A 23,453-nucleotide genomic window follows, 5' to 3' on the forward strand; every position below is an offset into this window, starting at 1 on the left:
CAGTTACGTTCTTCCACACCGATCTCGACAAACCATTTCTGTATGGACTTCGCTTTTTGCATGGGAGGATTGTCATGCTGAGACAGGAAAGGGCCTTTTCGAAACTGTCACCACAAAGTTGGATGCACAGAATCGTCTAGAAGGTCATTATATGCTGTAGCGATAAGATTTCCCTTCACTGGAATTAAGGAGCCTAGCACAAACCATGAAAAACAGCCCCAGACCATTATTCCTCCTCCACTATGCATTGGGGCAGGTAGCGTTCTCCTGGCATCTGCCAAACCCAGATCTTACTGCCAGATGAAGCGTAATTCATCACTCCAGAGAACGCGTTTCCACTGCTCCACTCCAGCCGACGCTTGACATTGTGCATGATGATCTGAGGCTTGTGTGCGGCTGCTCAGCCATGGAAACCCATTTCATGGAGCTCCTGATGAACAGTTCTTGTGCTGACGTTGCTTCCAGAGGCAGTTTGGAACTTGGTAGTGAGTGTTTCAACTAAGGACAGATGATTTTTACGCACTACGCACTACGCACTTGGCACTACGCACTCGGCGGTTCCGGTCTGTGAGTTGTGTGGTCTACCACTTTGTGGCTGAGCCATTGTTACTCCTAGATGTTTCCATTTCACAGCAACAGCACTTACAGTTGACCGGAGCAGCTCTAGCAGGGCAGACATTAGTCAAACTTGTTGGAGAGGTAGCATCATATGACGGTGCCACATTGAAAGTCACTGAGCCCCTCAGGAAGGTCATTCTACTGACAATGTTTGTCTATGAAGATTGACATTTTATACACCTGTCAGCAATGGATGTGGCTGAAATAGCCAAATCCACTCATTTGAAGGGGTGCACACATACTTTTGTATATATAGTGTATCTGCGTGATAAAAATCCAGAAATGTACTGTGAGGAGGAGAGAACAATAAGGGCTAATTGATTCAGTTGTGTATGGAGGGAGTGTGTAGCAGAGACCCTATGCATGTCAACGCTGCTATTGTTGTATAGCAGGGTTTCTTCTGTTTCCCTTTGACACTTGAGGTCAGGAGTCCCTGCACCAAGACAAAAATGTAGATTAAGCTATATATCTGAGATGCTTAACCAAAATAGTCTTGCAGACTGAAGTTCAATGTAGAGATAAAAAATATATACACATTTGTTCTTCCTTAGTCTTCATATTAATTTAATATAATTTAGCCAGCCCCGATGTTTCAGATCCTATCACCATCCCACCAACACAGCAACACTGTCCCCTCGAGTCCCGCGAGGAGAATTAAATGTGAGTGTGAACTGATCTGAAAACTGAGGAGCACAGTGTCTGGAAGAACTAAAGAACAACAAAGAGAAAAATCAAGAACTTCAGCAGCCCACACACACTGAGAGGGTCCTGAGTTTGATAGCAGAGCAAAATGCACAGACCGGCCCTGCCACATAGCAATGAAAGGGTATTCAATCCCAAAGCCACAGTAGGGGCTGGACTAATATCGCCAGTGCTATAGAACTATAGTCCTCATTGTACATCGCTACAAGATTGCCCCAGCCTCTGAAGAATAATAAAAACAAATTCACCTATTTAAGTTGGTCTCAGAGTAAGAGAAGGTACTTTGGGGCGAAGTAGCAAGAGAACAGAGAACAGGTCTTATTTGAAACCATAACAAATGAGATTTAGTTGAATGTGGGGGATGAGGGGGAGGAAGGAGGGGGAGGAGGGGGGAGCTGGTATAAGAGGCGAGATTACAATGGTAAGGCTATAATTACTCTGGCTCATTTGGGCCGTCTCGGGAGAAAGAAGAAAACACCATGGCAGAACTGCCCATCTCCCCCCACACCCATTTCTTTTTCACTTTCTCTCTTTCTCCCTCTATCTCCCTCTCTTTATCTCTCCCTATCTCTCACTCTCTTCCCATCCGTCTCTCTCGCTCTAAGCGGGGGTGGAGGGGGGTATTGAAGAAGAGTTTGAGACAGGCCTTCCATACCAACAGGCACTGCAGAGAAAATAGAGGGAAAGCAGTGTGCAAAGAGAGAAAGAGAGAGAGAGGGAGGGAGATATAGATAGAGGCGAAGGAAGAGCAGTGTGGAGGAAGAGGAGTGTGGAGGAAGAGTAGTGTGGAGGAAGAGCAGTGTGGAGGAAGAGCAGTGTGGAGGAAGAGGGGTGTGGAGGAAGAGCAGTGTGGAGGAAGAGCAGTGTGGAGGAAGAGCAGTGTGGAGGAAGAGCAGTGTGGAGGAAGAGCAGTGTGGAGGAAGAGCAGTGTGGAGGAAGAGGAGTGTGGAGGAAGAGGAGTGTGGAGGAAGAGCAGTGTGGAGGAAGAGGAGTGTGGAGGAAGAGGAGTGTGGAGGAAGAGCAGTGTGGAGGAAGAGGAGTGTGGAGGAAGAGCAGTGTGGAAAGAGAGAAAGAGAGAGTGAAAAATAAAGAAAAAGAGAGAGGGGGGAGATAGAGGAGAAGGAGGAGCGGTGTGGAAAGAAAGAGAGTGGTTCAATACTAGTGTTGATGTTCTCCATTACAGAGGCCAAATTGAAATGAAGTGATAGCCCTCGTATAGGGGATGTGTCTGCTATGATACAATATATCACGTTCACACAAGCGATCACACACGCACACATACATCCACGATAATCCCTGCCATATTCTAACGTTCTTTGAACCCTGTCACCCATCCATCTGAAACAAAAGCAGGCTGTCAGAGTGGAAGTCTCTCCTCTGCTCTTCTGTGCTGTCGATCCGCTACAGACCCTCTCTCTCTTGCTCTCACTCTCGCTCTCTCTCTTTCCTTCACTCTCCATCTCTTTCTCTCTCCAGCTCTCTCTCCTTCTCTTTCCACCTTCTCTCTCCCTTTATCTCTCTCTCTTGGTGTCTCCCTCTTTAATAACACAGCTCAGATTCAGTGTGATGAATGGCTCAGCATTAGTTGTCCATTAAAAGTCAATTACCTGTGGATATGGAAGGCTAAACACAGAGGTGGGAAAGGGAATGGATCTGTTCTGACGCAGGCAGACAACTATCAGAAATATGGACACTGCTTGGCTCTCTGTGTGTTCTTTGGATGAGGGAAGGAGGAAGGTAGGAAGGGAGGGAGGAATAGAGAAAGGGAGAAAGAGTGAAGAAGATTTGGGGTATAGGAGAGGTTGTGAGTGTGGTGTGGTGGAGGAGTCGGTGTGTGAGAGTGATTCGTTAAGTGCAGTTTTGTGTGTGTGTGTGTGTGTGTGTGTGTGCGTGCGTGCGTGCGTGCGTGCGTGTGTGTGAGAGAGAGAGAGAGACTGTGAGAGTGTGTATTTCACTGACTAACTGTGTGTGACTGTGTGTGTGTGTTCAGTGGCAGCCAGCCGCTGTGCGTGGTCCTGACGGGTCCTGACAGTCTTATTTGACCATACATCTCTCGCTCTCTGTAATCTCCTACATTTTCAAGACAATTAAGCAGTGGAAGGAAAATGGATGGCTTGCCAATTCTTTAATGTTAATTACCTATCACAAATGAGAGTGTGTGTTTGTGGGGGGGGACAAGGAACAGGAAAAGAAATGGGACAACAGTGTGTGTGTGTATGAGTGAGGGGAGTGTGTGTGTGATAGCAGAGTGAGGGGAGAAAGGGGAAGGGAAGCAGGTTCTAATGCTTTCAGCTAAACCACAGCAGAGGATAAACACATACAGTAGACAGGCAGAGGAGACAGGGCACAGTGGTGGAGGGTGCATGCATGGTTCCGTGTGTCTGCGTGTGTGGTGTGTGAGTACATGCATGTGTGTGTGTGTTATGCACAGGACGTGGTGGTAGTCTAGTGTCCTAGGATGCTGGTAGTATCTCTCTGGGGCCACCCGTTACCAGCCCACAGAGATAAATCACTTCAGTCACTCAGAAACTACTCAGACCTCACCTAGGATTATTTTAGCAATAAGGCACAAGGGGTGTTTTATATGGCCAATATACCACGGCGAAAGTTTTGTTTTATGCACGACGCAAAGCGGAGTGCCTGAATATATACCACAAACCCCCGAGGTGCCTTACTGCTATTATAAACTTGTTACCAATGTAATTAGAGCAGTAGAAAGAAAGGTTTTGTCATAGCCGTGGTATATGGTCTGATAAATCGCGGCTGTCAGCCAATCAGCATTCAGGGCTCGAACCACCCAGGTTATAATTATGTTAATATCACAGACACAGACAAAAGCTGAATCGACGAGGCTGCCGTCAAATGGATTCTGTCAGGAGTCATTTAGCAGAGGTAGGGAAATACAACGAAGGAGGAGAGGAGAACAGAGGAGAGGAGAACAGAGGAGAGGAGAACAGAGGAGAGGAGGGGAGAACAAAGGAGAGGAGAACAAAGGAGAGGAGAACAGAGGGGAGAACAAAGGAGAGGAGAACAAAGGAGAGGAGGGGAGAACAGAGGAGAGGAGAACAGAGGAGAGGAGGGGAGAACAAAGGAGAGGAGAACAAAGGAGGAGAGGAGAACAGAGGGGAGAACAAAGGAGAGGAGAACAGAGGAGAGGAGGACAAAGGAGAGGAGAACAGAGGAGAGGAGGGGAGAACAAAGGAGAGGAGAACAGAGGAGAGGAGGGGAGAACAAAGGAGAGGAGAACAGAGGGGAGAACAAAGGAGAGGAGAACAAAGGAGAGGAGGGGAGAACAAAGGAGAGGAGAACAGAGGGGAGAACAAAGGAGAGGAGAACAAAGGAGAGGAGGGGAGAACAGAGGAGAGGAGAACAGAGGAGAGGAGGGGAGAACAAAGGAGAGGAGGGGAGAACAGAGGAGAGGAGAACAGAGGAGAGGAGAACAGGGAAGAGGAGAACAGAGGAGAGCAGAACAGATAAGAGGAGAACAGTTTTCAACATGCTGACACTTCCTAGAGTGATTATTTTACTAGAGCCACATACAGAGACACACACACAGGCACACACTAATGCGCACACACACACACACAAACACACACAACCACACACATACACATACACAAGACCTCACAACAAAACACTTACAGAACATTATAATCTATAACCAAGTGGCTCATTCTCTCCTCTCTTTGTTGTACGATGCTCTTCATTACGGTACAATCCAATTCTAATGCTATTAACAACCTTCTCGCTCTTCCTCTCTCTTGCTCTCTCTCTCGCTCGCTCTCTCTCTCTCAATTCAATTCAGTAGACTTTATTGACATGGCAAGTTAAATTACTTACATTGTCAAAGTATAGTGTAAATATAACAAAAGATGGTAGGACCAACAGCAATAAAACATCAATAATAATAGTAGTAGTGTAAATGGGATTACCATCAACAGCAACTACAACAATAATATTAATGAGAATAACAATACATTTAAGCAATAATGTAGACCAGTCTCAACATGACTGTGAAGTCACATGACATGGTATGAAAGCCAAAACAAAACCAAAATTGCACTTTTTACTGGCTGTACCTCAGGTTCTCGCAGGAGTGCGCATGTTGGCTTTTCACCCAATAAATATTTTAAAAAATCTTTGTCTTTTGTAGTATTAAAACTGAAAGATAATTTTGGGAAAGAAAGATTATCTTTGGTCTGAGTATTTGTCACAGTGTAATAGAAAATGCAGCTCTCTCTCTCCTTCACTTAGACTAACACAAGTATTCTCTCTCTCTTTTTCTCTCTCTCCTTAGACTAACATCATACTTTTCTTTCTCTCTCTCTCCCCCCTCCTTTACTTAGACTAACAAAATACTTTCTCTCTCTAAATTCAATTAAATTTAAGGGCTTTATTGGCATGGGAAACACATGTTAACATTGCCAAAGCAAGTGAAGTAGATAATGAACAAAAGTTAAAGAAACAATAAAAATTAACAGTAAACATTACACTGACAAAAGTATAAAAAAGAATAAAGACATTTCAAATGCAAATAGTTAAAGTACAAAAGGGGAGATAAATAAACATAAATATGGGTTGTATTTACAATATATCTATATATATATCTCTCTCTCTCTTTACAAAGGGAGAGGACAGAGAGCTTGGTGTGGGATGCATGCAGCCAAGAGTATATTTAAAATAGATGACTTGTGGAGGCTGGGCCGGAGATCAATGATCACTGATTACAGCCGGCTTGATGATGTTTCTGCTCCACATCATATTTATCCTGTGTGTCTACTTCAAAGGGATGACAAATCAATGCACACATTGGCCATTAATACAATTTATTCTATGGTAATAAAACAGACAGGATCGGTGGCTGAGGATGAATATGACACCCTATTCCCTACATAGTGCCGTACATCAGATCATGGCTCTGGTCAGGGTCAAAACAGGACGGCATCTGTACTGTGTGATATAGTGGCTATAAAATCAAATCTTGAAATCAAATCAAAGTTTATTGGTCACGCACACAGTTTAGCAAAATATGTTATAGCAGGTGCAGCAATATGTTTGTCTAACTAGCTCCTAAAAGTGCAGTACAAATGTCAAACAAGTACACGTTTGTGTGCACATTACAGTTCATTCATGTGTGTGTGTGTGTGTGTGTGTGTGTGCGTGTGCGTGTGCGTGTGCGTGTGTGTGTGTGTGTGTGTGTTTGCGTTGGTCCCTATGTGTTCAAGTCTGTGTGTGTGTGTGTTTGTGTACATGAGCGAGCAAGCATTTGTGTGTGTGCTGTAAATATACCATAGTTGATGTGGTACAAACTGCAGGAAGCATTCATCAGAGAGACTACATGTATATAGGCAAGACTCTCTCTCACAGCACTAACACGTTCTGGGAACAGACAAAGCATGCGTCCCAAATGGCACCCTATTCCTTTTATAGTGCACTACTTTTGACCAGGACCCTATATAGAGAATAGGGTGCCATTTGGGACGCTTTGGAATTGTTGATCTGGGCTCTGCCCCCTAACTTTGTTTGGTAAATGCATTCTACTATTAAGCTGAAGCTCAAAATGAATTGAAAGTCTTCCCGTTTTATTATTATTGCATTACTGGTTCCCTTTTGTTGCTGCTTCTGCTCAATTTTACTTATTCAATTTATTGCATTCCTCCATCTGTTCAACCTTATTCTTTGTACAGTATAACTATATTCTTTGCAAAGAATGTACCATATAATACAGTATATATCTCAATATTGCATTTAAGCTGAGGTAATTCCTTATGATAAAATTCTATCTCCATGTCAATGTCATTGACAATAAAATACATTAAAAAAATTATTGACTATACAGTGAAGTATTCAGACCCCTTGCCTTTTTTCACATTTTTTTTACGTTACAGACGTATTCTAAAATGTATTAAATCATTTCCTCCCCTTCGTCAATCTACACACAATACCCCATAATGAAAAAACATTTTTGCAACAAAAGATAGTTAAGAAAAGAAAATTTTTACATTATTGTCGTGATATGTGTTTTGTTCTATATTTATATTTTATTTTAATCCCCCGTCCCCACAGGAGGCCTTTTGCCTTTTGGTAGGCCGTCACTGTAAACGATCATTTGTTATTAACTGACTTGCCTAGTTAAATAAAGGTTAAATATTTATTTTTTTAAGTATTCAGACTCTTTACTCAGAACTTTGCTGAAGCATCTTTCGCAGCGATCACAGCCTCGAGTCTTCTTGGATATGATGCTACAAGCTTGGCACACCTGTATTTGGGGAGTTTCTCCCATTCTTCTCTGCACATCCTCTCAAGCTCTGTCATGTTATTTTCAGGTCTCTGCAGAGATGTTCGATCGGGTTCAAGTCCGGGCTCTGGCTGGGCTACTCAAGGACATTCAAAGACTTGTCCCGAAGCAACTCCTGCGTTATCTTGGCTGTGTGCTTGGGGTCATTGTCTTGTTGCCTGAGCGCTCTGGAGCAGGTTTCCATCAAGGATCACTCTGTACTTTGCTCCGTTCAGCTTTACCTCGATCCTGACTAGTCTCCCAGTCCTTACCGCTGAAAAACATCCCCACAGCATGATGCTGCCACCACCATGCTTCACCGTAGTGATGGTGCCAGGTTTCCTCCAGATGTGACACTTGGCATTCAAGCCAAAGAGAGAGAGAATCTTGTTTTTCATGGTCTGAGTCCTTTAGGTGTCTTTTGGCAAACTCCAAGAGAGCTGTCATGTGCCTTTTACTGAGGAGTGGCTTCCGTCTGGCCACTTAACCAAAAAGGCCTGATTGGTGGAATGCTGCAGCGATGGTTGTCCTTCTGGAAGGTTCTCCCATCTCCACAGAGGAACTCTGGAGCTCAGTTTGGCCAGGCGGCCAGCTCTAGGAAGAGTCTGGGTGGTTCCAAACTTCTTCCACTTAAGAATGATAGAGGCCGGGCCTCCCGAGTGGCGCAGCGGTCTTAGGCACTGCATCACAATGTTGCGGTGTCACTACAGTCTGGGGTTCGATCCATAGGGCAGCACGCAATTGGCCCAGCGTCATCCAGGTTAGGGGAGGGTTTGGCCGGGGGGGCTTTGCTTAGTTCATCGCGCTCTAGCGACTCCTTGTGGCGGGCCGGGCGCTTGCAGACTGACTTCGGCTGTCAGTTGAACGGTGTTTCCTCCGACACATTGGTGCAGCAGGCTTCTGGGTTAAGCGAGCAGGTGTTAAGTGCGGCTTGGCGTGTCATGTTTTGGAGGACGCATGACTCGACCTTCGCCTCTCCCAAACCCGTTGAGGAGTTACAGTGATGAGACAAGATTGTAATTATGATATTGGGTTGAAAAAGGGGGTACAAATTACAAAAATATATATTTTCAAATTCAATAAAATAAATTATGGAGTGTGTGTGTTATTAAGGAACTTCAATGCTGCAGAAATATTTTGGTACCCTTCCCCTCGGAGCTCAATGGACAATTCCTTCAGACCTTGGTTTTTGCTCTGACATGCACTGTCAACTGTGGGACCTTATATAGACAGATGTGTGCTTTCCAAATCAATTGTGTCCAATCAATTGAATTTACCACAGGTGGACTCCAATCAAGTTGTAGAAACATCTCAAGGATGATCAATGGAAACAGGATGCACCTGAGATCAATTTTGTGTCTCATAGCAAAGGGTCTGAATACTTACAGTACATGCAGGGTTTACCGTGAATGCAGTCTCAATGAACACGGGAACATTGCCTTTAAATCGCGCTGTAGCACAGAACGTATGCAATATGGATTGAATCGAGCCCTGAGAGTCAGAAACCATAGAAATAGAATGACTATGGACAAAATCATAAAATAAACCTACTAGAAGTGACATCTATGGACAAAATCATAGAAAGATAATGACTAGAAGGTAAATCAATGACAAAAACATATAAATAGAATGACGAGACATCTATGGACAAAACCATAAAAATAGAATAAAGAGTTCTAATATATGGACAGAACACCCCACAGAATACCTTTGTAAATCTACTCTTTCGAAGGGCTCAATTCTATCAAATCCACTTCAACCAACATCTGCATAGTGGCTTGTTTAATGTGTCGGAGGTGGAACTAAGTTAGCGCTGTCAAATCCACAAGTGGCTCCCGGCATTATACCTGAAGCGGACATGAAGCGGACAAGAAATGTGTGGAGTGGTTGAAAAACGAGTTTTAATGACTTCAACCTAAGTGTATGTTAACTTCCAACTTCAACTCTATGTAAGTAAGATATTTCTGTTTTCACTTTGTCATTATGGGATATTGTGTGTAGATTTACTTATTTTATTTTAAAATAAGGCTGTAACGTATCAAAATGTGGAAAAAGGGAAGGGGTCTGAAAACTTTTCGACTGCACTGTAGCTTCATACCGCAATTCCAGCCTTCTCTATGTACACAAGAAGAGAACCATCCGTCTCTCCCTTCTCACCTGAAACACATAGGCTGCATCCCAAATGCACATATTATGGCTATTGTCAAAAGTAGCTCACTAAATAGGGAATAGGGTGCCATTTTGGACTCATCCCTAGTGACTGGGATGAGTCTGCGATCCTTCCATTTAGCTGGAACAATCAATAGCTGCAATTTTAGTAATGCAGAATGTCTGGCAGTGTGATGGAATAATCCAGTCTGGGATTGGATGGTTCTCTAACTAGCTAAATCCCCATCCACACCATCACTTTTCACTCCAGTCAATCCCACTGTCATTTCACACTCAGTGGTTAAGGTTATCCTGAGGTAAGGCACACACAGACTACAAATTAGTTTACACACACTTAATTTGCTGCTCCTGACAAATAGTTTCTATCCTTCTTAAATGGACAATAAGGTGAGGACAGATGATATATGAGATACCAAACCCCCAATAATATCTATAATAATTGATTTAATTTTGAGGCAAAGATAAAAAAGTGGATAGCAAGGTGCCTAATAGGTGTTCTTATTCCTTTTTTACACCACTAAGAAGATAAATGCATTGTGCAGAAAATTGCCACATTGCATTAGTTCACTTGTACATTTAATGATGAACTTTTGCTTCCTGCTTTACTCATAACAAATGGTCCAATGCAAATGTATATTTACATGAATTGTTACATGTTAGCAATTTAACAGATGCTCTTATCCAGAGTGACTTACATTTAGTACATTCATCTTCAGATATTCATCTTCTACATATCTCAGTCAGATTAAGTACATTCATCTTCAGATAGCTTGGTGGGACAACCACATATCTCAGTCATAGTAAGTACATTCATCTTCAGATAGCTTGGTGGGACAACCACATATCTCAGTCATAGTAAGTACATTCATCTTCAGATAGCTTGGTGGGACAACCACATATCTCAGTCATAGTAAGTACATTCATCTTCAGATAGCTTGGTGGGACAACCACATATCTCAGTCATAGTAAGTACATTCTTCTTCAGATAGCTTGGTGGGACAACCACATATCTCAGTCATAGTAAGTACATTCATCTTCAGATAGCTTGGTGGGACAACCACATATCTCAGTCAGAGTAAGTACATTCATCTTCAGATAGCTTGGTGGAACAACCACATATCATATGTCAGAGTAAGTACATTTTTCATCAAATAAGTAGTTATCAGCTAAGTCAGTGCTAGTAGGAGCAATAAATGCAAGTAGGGAGAGGCAATTCATGGTTGTGTAGTGGATGCGAGCTTCGACTGGAAGCCAGTTTAGTGTGTGGAGGAGCTGGGTGATGTGAGAGAACTTGGGAAGGTTGAACACCAGGTGGGCTGCAGCATTCTAGATAAGTTGCAGGGGTTTGATGGCACAAGTGGGGAGCCCAGCCAACAACGAGTTGCAGTAGCCCAGATCGGCGATGACAAGTGTCTGGATTAGGACATGCACTGCTTCCTGTGTGAGGTAGGGTCGTATTCTACAGATGTTGTAGAGCATGAACCTGCAGGAGCAATCACTGCTTTGATGTTTGCAGAGAATGACAGGGTATTGTCCAGAGTCACGCCAAGGTTCTTGGCACTCTGGGAGGGGTACCGTGGAGTTGACAACCATGATGGAGAGGTCTTGGAGCAGGTAAGGAGGAAGAGTAGCTCCGTCTTTGTCAAGGCTGAATTTGAGGTGATGGACCAACATCCAAGCAGGGAGATATCTGCCAGACATGCGGAAATGGTGTCGCCACCTGGGTGTCAGATGGGGGGAAGGAGAAAACTGAGCCCTGTGGGACACCAGTAGTGAGAGTACATGATACAGACACAGATCCCCTCCACATCACCTGGTAGGAGCGGCCTGCCAGGTAGGATGCAATTTAAGAGTGTGCAGACCCTGAGACGCCCAGCCCGGAAAGGGTGGAGAGGAGGATCTGATGGTTAACGGTGTCGAAAGCAGCGGCTAGATCTAGGACAGGGCTCTCCAACCATGTTCCTGGAGTGCTACCCTCCTGTAGGTTTTAAATCCAACCATGTTCCTGGAGTGCGACCCTCCTGTAGGTTTTAACTCCAACCATGTTCCTGGAGAGCTACCCTCCTGTAGGTTTTAACTCCAACCATGTTCCTGAAGAGCTACCCTCCTGTAGGTTTAATCAGCCATTGGTCAGGGATGAGTTGATGAGGGAAGTGAGGAATGGGAGGTCTCCAGAGATGGTCTGGAGAAGGGAGAAGAGAATGGTGTCGAGCATGCAGGGTGTCGGTTGGCCGGACATCACTAGTCACATAATTTCATCTGGAGAGAGAGTGGAGAAAGAGGTCAAGGCGTCGGGTTGTACTGTGAGAGTGGGACCAGTGGACTCAATTGGGTGAGTGAATGAGTGGGACCAGTGGACACAATAGGCTGAGTGAATGAGGAGCAGTTGTCATCAACCTTTTTTTCAAATCGGTTAACAAAGTCGTCCGCAGAGAGGCAGGAGGAAGGGGGAGTAGGTAGATGATTAAGGACGGATAAGTGTGTTTGAGTGTGTGTGTCTGTGTCATGGTACAAATCGAATCCACAGCCAATTGTGTATCACATTTATTTAACTATGCAAGTTAGTTAATAACAAATTCTTATTTACAATGACGGCCTACCCCGGCCAAAACTGGACAACGCTGGGCGAATCGTGCGCCACCCTATGGGACTCCCAATCACGGCCAGATGTGATACAGCCTTGATTTGAACCCTCTTGCGTTTAGATGCAGTGCCTTAGACCGCTGCGCCACTCGGAGCCCTAATCACCCGGGAGCCCTAATCACCCGGGAGCCCTAATCACTCGGGAGCCCTAATCACCCAGGAGCCCTAATCACCCGGGAGCCCTAATCACCCGGGAGCCCTAATCACTCGGGAGCCCTAATCACCCGGGAGCCCTAATCACCCGGGAGCCCTAATCACCCGGGAGCCACAATCACCCGGGAGCCCTAATCACCCGGGAGCCACAATCACTCGGGATCCCTAATCACCCGGGAGCCCTAATCACCCGGGAGCCCTAATCACCCGGGAGCCCTAATCACTCGGGAGCCACAATTCCAAATAGATGTTGAGTTGATACACAAACACATGCACACAGACTTTTAGTTTTGATATTTAGCAGGAGTGGTAAGGAGTAGCTCATCCAAGGGCAATGAGCCCAATTTGTCCTGATGGTGGCGCTGTGGTGCATCATTCTCTCCAGCGTGTCCTATTGGTCTGTGCATTGGTCTACCACGTCTGTGCATTAATGGGGGTTAAAGCATCAACCCCCCATAAAGAGGGAGAGAGAAGGAGAGAAAGACCGAGAGAGAGAGCCATTAAAGCATTACATCAACTAATCAGTACTGATACTAAAGTATCATTTATCTGATTAGCTTCCCATTCTTATTCAATGCCAAGCCAATCTGTATCTATTGACTTGGCATCGATTTAATCTTACCTATTGTTCACCTAATGCCTTTTTTGCACTATTGTTTAGAGCCTGTAAGTAAGCATTACACTGTAAGGTCTACACCTGTTGTATTCGGCGCATGTGACAAATAAACTCTGATTTGATTTGATCTGTTGGCCTGACCATAAAGACAAAGGGAGTTTTTCCGTATGTAGTGCTGTGCATCTTCCCAAAGAAAGACTATTGATTCAGGAACAGCACATTAAAAAGAAAAGGGCAACAGCAGAACAAACACACCATAGTATATCTTGTTCTATAACCAGAAGAAGGGAGGTGTTGGGAAAAGAGAAAAGAGCACTGATGATACCTGGCTCTCCAACAAAGGGGCAGGGATTGAGGAGAAAACTGAAGTCAAGAGGAAACTCTTGGAGGACCATGAAAGTTGATAAAAACGCTTATTTATTATTTAACATAAAACCAACAATTAACCTTTATCAGCGAGTTGAGAGAAGGACAAGAGAAGGGGAACATTGAGGGGACAATGATACAGGAAGCCTGGGGAGTGGGTCAGGAGGTTGGAGGGTTGGGGGGGTGACTGTATGTTGTCCTCCACACCTCATTGCCTGCTCAACAAGGGGTAGGGGTGACAGAATACCAATAGGCATCTGGGCATGGGGGGGGGGGGGGGGGGGGGGGCAGAAGGGAAGGGTGTATGATGAAAATAGCATCAGAGGAAATATACAGCAGTAGGTAGACGACCAGTTCTCTGTTCCTCTGCTGATGTAGAGGTCAACCCAGGCCCTGTGTGTCCCCAGGCACTCTCATTTGTTGACTTTTGCAACCGTAAAAGCCTTGGGTTCATGCATGTAAACATAAGACGCCTCCTCCCTAAGTTTGATTTATTCACTGCTTTAGCACACTCCGCCAACCCTGATGTACTAGCCGTGTCTGAATCCTGGCTTAGGAAGGCCACCAAAATTCTGAAATTTCCATCCCCAATTACAACATTTTCCATCAAGACAGAACTGCTCAAGATGGCGGAACTGCAATCTACTGTAGAGATAGCCTGCAGAGTTCTGTCATACTATCCAGGTCTATGTCCAAACAGTTCGAGCTTCTACTTTTCCATCTCTCCAGAAACAAGTCCCTCACTGTTGCTGCTTGTTATAGACCCCCCTCAGCTCCGAGCTGTGCCCTGGACACCATATGTGAATTGATTTCCCCCCATCTATCGTCAGAGTTCGTACTGCTAGGTGACCTAATTGGGATATGCTTAACACCCTGGCCATCCTACAATCTAAGCTAGATGCCATCAATCTCACACAAATGATCAAAGAACCTACCAGGTACAACCCCAAATCCGTGAACATGGCCACCCTCATAGATATCATCGTGACCAACTTGCCCTCTAAATAAAGAGGTTTTTCAACCAGGATCTCAGCGATCACTGCCACATTGCCTGCGTCTTTTATGGGTTCACGATCAAACGGCGACCACTCATCACTGTCAAACTCTCCCTAAAACACTTCAGCAAGCAGGCCTTTCTAATGAACCTGGCGCGGGTATCCTGGAAGGATATTGACCTCATCCCGTCAGTAGAATATGCCTGGTTGTTCTTAAAAAGTGCTTTCTCACCATCTTAAAAAAGCATGCCCCATTCCAAAAATGTTGAACTATGAACAGATACAGCCCTTGCTTCACTCCAGACTTGACTGCCCTTGACCAACACAAAACACCCTGTGGCGTACTGCACTAGCTTCGAATAGACCCCGTGATATGCATCTTTCAGGGAAGTCAGGAACCAATACACACAGTCAGTTAGGAAAGCAAAGGCTAGCTTTTTCAAACAGAAATTTGCATCCTGCAACACTACTTCCAAAAAGTTTTGGGACACTAAAGTCCATGGAGAATATGAGTACCTCCTCCCAGCTGCCCACTGCACTGAGACTAGGAAACACTGTCATCACTGTCGTGATAAATTCACGATAATTGAGAATTTCAAGAAGTATTTCTCTACAGCTGGCCATGCTTTCCACCTGGCAACCCAAACCCAGGCCAACAGCTCTGCACCCCCCGCAACAACTGGCCCAAGCCCCACCTGCTTCTCTCTCACCCAAATCCAGACAGCTGATGTTCTGAAAGAGGTTTAAAATCTGGATCCCTACAAATCAGCTGGGCTAGACAATCTGGACCCTCTCTTCCTAAAATTATCCGCAGAAATTGTTGCGACCCCTATTACTAGTCTGTTCATCCTCTCTTTCGTATCGTCTGCAATTCCTAAAGATTGGAAAGAGGCTGCGGTCATCCCCCTCTTCAAAGGGGGAGACACTCTAGACCCAAACTGTTACAGACCTATATTCATCCTGCCCTGCCTTTCTAAAGTCTTCGAAAGTCAAGTGAACAAACAGATCATCGACCATTTTGAATCTCACACAGTACCTTCTCCGCTATGCAATCTGGTTTCTGAGCTGGTCACGGGTGCACCTCAGCCACGCTCAAGGTCCTAAACGTTATCATAACCGCCATTGATAAAAGACAGTACTGTGCAGCCGTCTTCATCGACCTGGCCAAGGCTTTGGACTCTGTCAATCACCGTATTCTTATCGGCAGACTCAATAGCCTTTGTTTCTCTAATGACTGCCTCGCCTGGTTCACTAACTACTTCTCAGATAGAGTTCAAATCGGAGGGCCTGTTGTCCTGACCTCTGGCAGTCTCTATGGGGTGCCACAGGGTTCAATTCTCGGGCCGACTCTTTTCTCTGTATATATCAATGATGTCGCTCTTGCTGCTGGTGATTCTTTGATCCACCTCTACGCAGACGACACCATTCTGTATACATCTGGCCCTTCTTTGTACACTGTGTTAACTTCTTGAGAATACAGGGGGTGCTGTTTTCGCATTAGCATAATTTCCTCTACAGATTAAACTGCCTCTTATTCAATTATTGCTCTTACTAATGCATATAATTAATACCATTGGATAGAAAACAATCTATAGTTTCTAAAACCGTTTCAATTTTGTCTCTGAGTGAAACAGAAGTCATTTGACAGCACTTTCCCTGACCAAGAAGAAGAATGCAAGATGTGTATGCTCGCTTCAACGCTCTGCCTATATATGGTCACGCCACCTATGACCCGAAACACACTTCATTCGTCTTCCTCTGGGTGTCAAGAGGACGTCAGAGGAGAAATTTTTTGTTTATCTTGTACTGACGTGAAATAAGACCTATTTCTTTGGCGTGACCGACAACTTCCGGTTCTCTGAAACGCGCGATTTGGAGGTGAGATTGTCTACTGTTTTGCTGCCGTTACGGATGAAAACCGTCTCGAAGTTTGTTTGATACATGTGACCATATCATCGTAATGTATGTTTTTTCAATATAGTTTAATCAGATTATTTGAATTTTTTCGGGAGTTTTGCCGTGTTCCGTTCTGTGAGTTTTTTTACTTTGGACAGATCCATGCCAGTCGACCAGTACCTATGCTAAATGAAGAGGGAAAGTTGCCATTATGAATGGATTGAACGACTCATCAGGACTAAGGACACCTTGATCAACATTCTGATGAAAGATCAGCAATAGTAAGACCCAATTTACGATGTTATTTCATATATCTGTCGTGCATGTGAACTGGTCGTGGGCGCCCAGCTGGTTCTGGCTGGCGTGGCTATGCTAATTTAGCGCTACATTTTGTTTTCGCTATAAAACATTTAATAAATCTGAAATATTGTTTGGATTCACCAGATGTTGGGCTTTCAATATCTGTACGCTGTGTATTTTTTCTGAAATGTTTTAAGATAAGTAATTAGTTATATGACGTTGGTCTCTGTAATTGTTCTGGCTGCGTCGGCACTATTTCAGATTGCAGCTGCAATGTAGAACTGTGATTTATACCTGAAAAATGCACATTTTTCAAAAAAAAACTATGCTATACCATAAATATGTTATCAGACTGTCATCTTATGAAGTTGTTTCTTGGTTAGTGGCTATATTATTTTTATTTAGTCGAATTAGTGATAGCTACTGACGCAGGAAAAAACTGTTGGAGTAAAAAAATTGTGTCTTTTGCTAACGTGTTTAGCTAATAGATTTACATATTGTGTCTTCCCTGTAAAACATTATAAAAATCTGAAATGGTGGCTTTATTCACAGGATCTGTATCTTTCATTAGGTGTCTTGGACTTGTGATTTAATGATATTTAGATGCTACTATTTAATTGTGACGCTATGCTAGCGATGCTAATCAGTGTGGGGGGGGGTGCTCCCGGACCCGGGGTAGGTGCTCGGTAGAGGTTAACAAACCTCCAAACGAGCTTGAACGCCATACAACTCTCCTGCCGTGGCCTCCAACTGCTCTTAAATGCTAGTAAAACTAAATGCATGCTCTTCAACCGATCGCTGTCCGCACCCGCCCGCCCGACTAGCATCACTACTGTCATGACGCTAGCCTGGGGGTAGGTGTATGACAGTCATAAATACCTCTCCTCCCCCTTTTCCTCTCTCTACCCTACTGATGTGACATTTGAAAATCCTTTGGTTATCATAGAGATTCTGGGAACATCAGAAGGTGGGGGGAAATCAACTATATTCTGGTAATCCGACCAATTGAACATATGTGGTGGTACTTAATGAATATGATGTCAGTTCGGTTGTCATCTGAGACATTCTTATCAATGATAGGATGACATAAACTCTACAGTGGAAAGTCTGCACATTGTAGTTATCGGAGTCACATGGAATTCTTGTTCAATTTAAATGTTTGAATATAAAATTATTGGTGAAGAAATGAAATGTAATTTTAGCTTCCAAATGAGAGATTTAGGTTTTCATAAGGTTAGGGCTCTGCTCAATCAGTGGCCCACCCCTGTGAAGAGACATGGGTTATAAAACTTTTCAAACACGCCCTCCTCTCCCTTCCTATATAAAGCCTTGACGACAATATAACCTCCTGTTCCAAGTACGTGAGGTCTGCAACCTCTGCGTTAAAAGGGCAAATAACTATCTGTTCTGAGGATGTTAGGATGATGATATCAGAATGGTTCAGATGTCAACTAAAGAACTAAGCCAACCTCAGCGTGAGCTTTGGTTGCGAATGGTATGCACTTTTAATTCATATTCACTACAGAAGTAATACCTCCTAGCCGTTGAGTTAGCAACAGCAGATGCAAACGTGGGCTAGGAAAGAACAGACAGAGTATCCCGTCTACCACACAACGACGTTACTACAACGTATCCAATTTACCAGCAGAGACATTCTTCAAAGGACAAAGGACTCGGTTGGGCAACACGGCCATCCATCTACCACCAACCTACCGAAGCGCAGCTCAGAGTAAATATTTATTGCATTTTCCTTTTCCAAATGTGCGGTAATTTAGAATGCATAAGATACTGTATTTACGATAGAGACATCGCTTATCCCTTTGTTCCTCAGTCTTCCCGCTCTTTCACTCAAACCCAGCCCCTTTGTGTAACCAGCTGTCATATATGTTCCACCCGCTAGGGACGTTTTCCTTTATGACGTAATTTGTAATCAAGGTATGATTCATTCTGTGTATATGTAATTCTGTGTGATTAGTTAGATATCTAGTAAATAAATAATTAAACCCAATTTTGTATTGCTGATTCAACTTACTAGCCAGGGTTCTTGAAGATAACTAAGAATTTACAACTTTCAGATGAGACTGAATTAAGGTGACGATTAATATTGACTGCTATTGATGTAAAATATTACTAGGTCTTTAAGAGTTTATTCGGAAGATAACAGCTCTATAAATATTATTTTGTGCTGCCCCGACTTTCTAGTTAATAACATTTACATGATTAGCTCAATCAGGTAACATTAATTACGGAGAAAGGATTTTATAGAATAGCATGTCATATCACTTAATCCGGCATAGCCAAAGACACGACACTACTCTGGACGGTTCTGACATAGAATATGTGGACAACTATAAATACCTAGGTTTCTGGCTAGACTGTAAACTCTCCTTCCAAACTCACATTAAGCATCTCCAATCCAAAGTTAAATCTAGAATCGACTTCCTATTTCACAACAAAGCCTCCTTCACTCATGCTGCCAAACATACACTTTGTAAAACTGACTATCCTACCGATCCTTGACTTCGGCAATGTCATTTACAAAATTTACTCCAACACTCTACTCAGCAAGTTGGATGCAGTCTATCACAGTGCCATCCGTTTTGTCACCAAAGCCCCATATACTACCCACCACTGCGACCTGTATGCTCTTGTTGGCTGGTCATCGCTACATATTCGTCGCCAAACCCACTGTCTCCAGTTCATCTATAAGGTCATCTTTGCTAGGTAAAGCTCCGCCTTATCTCAGCTCACTGGTCACCATAGCAACACCCACCCGTAGCATGCAATCCAGCAGGTATATTTCACTGGTCATCCCCAAAGCCAACACCTAATTTGGCCGCCTTTCCTTCCAGTTCTCTGCTGCCAATGACTGGAACTAATTGCAAAAATCACTGAAGTTGGAGACATATCTCCCTCACTAACTTTAAGCGTCAGCTGTCAGAGCAACTTACCGATCGCTGCAGCTGTACACAGCCCATCTGTAAATAGCCCATCCAACCAACTACCTACCTCATTCCCATATTTGTTTTTGTTTTTCTGCTCTTTTGCACACCAGTATTTCTACTTGCACATCCTCATCTGCACATATATCACTCCAGTGTAAATTGCTAAATTGTAATTACTTCGCCACTATTGGCTTATTTATTGCCTTACCTCCTTAATTCATTTGCACACACTGTATACAGATTCTTCTATTGTGTTATTGACTGTAGGATTGTTTATCCCATGTGTAATTCTGTGTTGTTTTTGTCGCACTGCTTTGCTTTATCTTGGCCAGGTCGCAGTTGTAAATGAGAACTTGTTCTCAACTGGCATATCTGGTTAAATAAAGGTGAAATAAAAATTAAAAGAATTAAAAGATAGACAACACACATCTTCCTGATCCTGACCTGACTTTGAGAGAATCTCTTAGTGAGGTCAAAGCACAGCAGCAGAAAGGTTTGGACTGAAGAGCTGTATTGTTCACACTCACAAGACAGGCGGATGTCGCACAGGAGGGGCTACCAGCCAGCACACATAGGCAGACATCTTTCCTCTATCCCTGTATGCCAAACCATCTGCCAGACTGGTGACAGTCTATCTCTCTCTCTCTCTCTAGTGTGAGGTCATGGGCAAGCATAAGGTCCGAGCTGGACCTCTCAGTCTGTCACCCCCCCCCCCCCCCCCCCCCCCCCCTCCCTCCACAGACAACCACACACACATGGCCACACGATGAGGCCAGGTCCAAGGTTCTGAGGGAGTAGCAGGAAAGTGACACAACATACGCCAACATATGACCTTGTCCTGGATGGTTGGCCATTGCCCCACTCAGGCCTGGCACGGTGGCACGGTGGGCAGAAAGAGGGCACCAGACGGGCCTGGTAATGTGTTTGGCATCATGAGAGTTGTGATGTATGTGTGTAACTCACCTCTAACCACTACATCCAGGTGACATCATGAGCCAACAGTGTGTGTGTGTGTGTGTGTGTGTGTGTGTGTGTGTGTGTGTGTGTGTGTGTGTGTGTGTGTGTGTGTGTGTGTGTGAGAGAGGTGTGTGTATGGGGGGGGGGTAGTTCATTAACAACACTGCAGGGGCTATAGGGGAAGGGGGTATGGAGGGATAGGGCGGATGGGGGCTACCAATTACTCCACCGGTTAGGTACTTTTGTTTTTTTCGCAGGAAGTTATGGAGTCTATAGCTACTTACAGCTACAAGACTGTCAGTAACTGGTGGCTTCTATACACACTTTAAAAGTGAATCTGAATTCAATATTTGTATTTAAAGTTGGTAACAGGTCAATAATAAACAACAGAATATTTTGTAAGGCTCAGACATCCATTTTAGTATCTTCCCATTCACACGAAAACAAGCAGACACACAACCTAATCAAACCCAGCCCCACACGACACAGAGAGCAGTACATCCACTAAGGCAATGCTAGGTAAGGTAATAGAGTATTAAAATGCATAAATAGAAAAGGGAGAGAAAACAAAACAATCCTATTGACCTATCAAGGAGAAAACAAATGTCACTATTCAATCACTATGATGTTCAGGTCAGCAGCAGATTGAATTGATTGTGTAAAGTAGTAGGCTGCTCTAGACAGAGACAACAGTACAGATGTAAAACAAGATCAAGATCAAAACACAATAAAGCCTGGAGGCTTATTTCCATTGTTGTCCTTATTTTGAAACAAGATGACAGGTGGGCAATTTGCAAAAATGTATAACACTACAGCACAGAAGTGCCATTTATGAGTCACCTTGTGAGAGAATACCCCTCATCAAAGTGCCATGTTCAATTTAAAAAATTTTTTTTTGTGACATCTTAAAACTATGTTCTGATGAACTTTTCAGGTAGCTTGGTAAGCTGTTCCACAAAACTGTAGCATAATACAAAAATCTGTTTCTCTCTTTCTTTCTTTGCCATCAGCCGTGAAGACTGCACTGTAAAAAAATGTGGGTGGGCCTCCCGGGTGGCGCAGTGGTCTAGGGCACTGCATCGCAGTGCTAACTGCGCCACCAGAGTCTCTGGGTTCGCGCCCAGGCTCTGTCGCAGCTGGCCGCGACCGGGAGGTCCGTGGGGCGACGCACAATTGGCATAGCGTCGTCCAGGGTAGGGAGGGTTTGGCCGGTAGGGATATCCTTGTCTCATCGCGCTCCAGCGACTCCTGTGGCGGGCCGGGCGCAGTGCGCGCCAGCCAAGGGGGCCAGGTACACGGTGTTTCCTCCGACACATTGGTGCGGCTGGCTTCCGGGTTGGAGGCTCGCTGTGTTAAGAAGCAGTACGGCTGGTTGGGTTGTGCTTCGGAGGACGCATGGCTTTCGACCTTCGTCTCTCCCGAGCCCGTACGGGAGGTGTAGCGATGAGACAAGGTAGTAATTACTAGCGATTGGATACCACGAAAATTGGGGAGAAAATGGGATAAAAAAAAAATACAAATAAAAAAATAAAGAAATGTGGGTGGTTAGTAAACTATACTTGAAAATATAATTATTTGACGTCAAAAAATGTAGATGTCATCTTTACTTGAACACACAGTTGAAGTGGGAAGTTTACATACACTTAGGTTGGAGTCATTAAAACTCGTTTTTCAACCACTCCACACATTTCTTGTTAACCAAGGTGGCTTAGCAGTTCAGACGTATTTTTCCGTGTTGTCGTGTCGTGTCCTGTATATATATATATTTACACCTTTTCTTCACATATCTTTTATTTATTTTATTATCCAAGAACTCAACTACAAAAGCTTTCCTGCAAAAGCTTTCCTGCAACCCGCTTCACCAATTACAATAAGTACTATTTACCTCAATCTGAAAATCCATCGTGGAAGATAGCCAGGGGCTAATTCAGAAGCTAGCCTGAAAGCTAATCCAGAAGCTACTCCGATAGCTAGCCAGAAGCTAATCTGTAGCTGCCCCGAAATTAGCCGGTTTGCTGGCTAGCGTTGGTGTTTCAGCTGCCCACGTTTTGCGGTCATCAGCTATTCCTCTAGCTCGATAATCTACCGGCACTTTTGTGCAACGCGACTCGGACCGGAGCATTCCGGGACTTTTTTTCTCTCAGTTTCCCCGGATTCCAACCGCAGCCTCTGGACACTTGCACCTTGATTTCGCAGCTAGCTAGCTGCATACCGTGTGACTATTGGCTTACGTCGACCCCGGAGCTAACTCAAATCATGCTGGAGCTAGCCAGCTGAGGAGTTCCATCACCATCCAGGCCCGCTATTTTGTTGCTGCTGCAGATACGGAACCCCACCGGGCCTTCACGACTGACTGCCGACGTTATCTGCCCGAGGGATTTATCCAACCGGCACCTCCGTCCCGGCGTTACCTGAACGCTCATCTGAGGCCCGCTAATCGTTAGCTGTCTTATCGGCTGCTATCTGAACAAAACCCCACTACACGGAACCTACCGACGGAAACGCACGAGGTATCTACAAACAGACCTCCATCCTATGCTGCTACCGATAGCCATATACCCAGCCAGCTGTCTGGATCGCCACGACCCCAACCAACCTCTACTCACTGGACCCTTATTTATCACTCGATTAAGCTTGCCTCTCCTTAATGTAAATATGCCTTGTCCATTGCTGTTCTGGTTAGTGTTTATTGGCTTATTTCACTGTAGAGATTCTAGCCCTGCTCTCTATACCATATCCAACCCTGCAGTTCCACCACCCACATATGCGATGACATCACCTGGTTTCAATGATGTTTCTAGAGACAAGATCTCTCT

The 23,453-nt window shown here is 44.3% G+C and overlaps 1 protein-coding gene across 4 annotated transcripts in view; it reads right to left on the reverse strand.

Moving 5' to 3' along the window:
- The window catches only part of LOC129816567 (receptor tyrosine-protein kinase erbB-4-like), a 634,779-nt gene that overhangs the window by 20,274 nt on the left and 591,052 nt on the right, over positions 1 to 23,453 (reverse strand). The window lies entirely within an intron of this gene.

Source organism: Salvelinus fontinalis, chromosome 19 (assembly GCF_029448725.1).
Source record: "Salvelinus fontinalis isolate EN_2023a chromosome 19, ASM2944872v1, whole genome shotgun sequence".
NCBI classification, from domain to species: Eukaryota; Metazoa; Chordata; class Actinopteri; order Salmoniformes; family Salmonidae; genus Salvelinus; species Salvelinus fontinalis.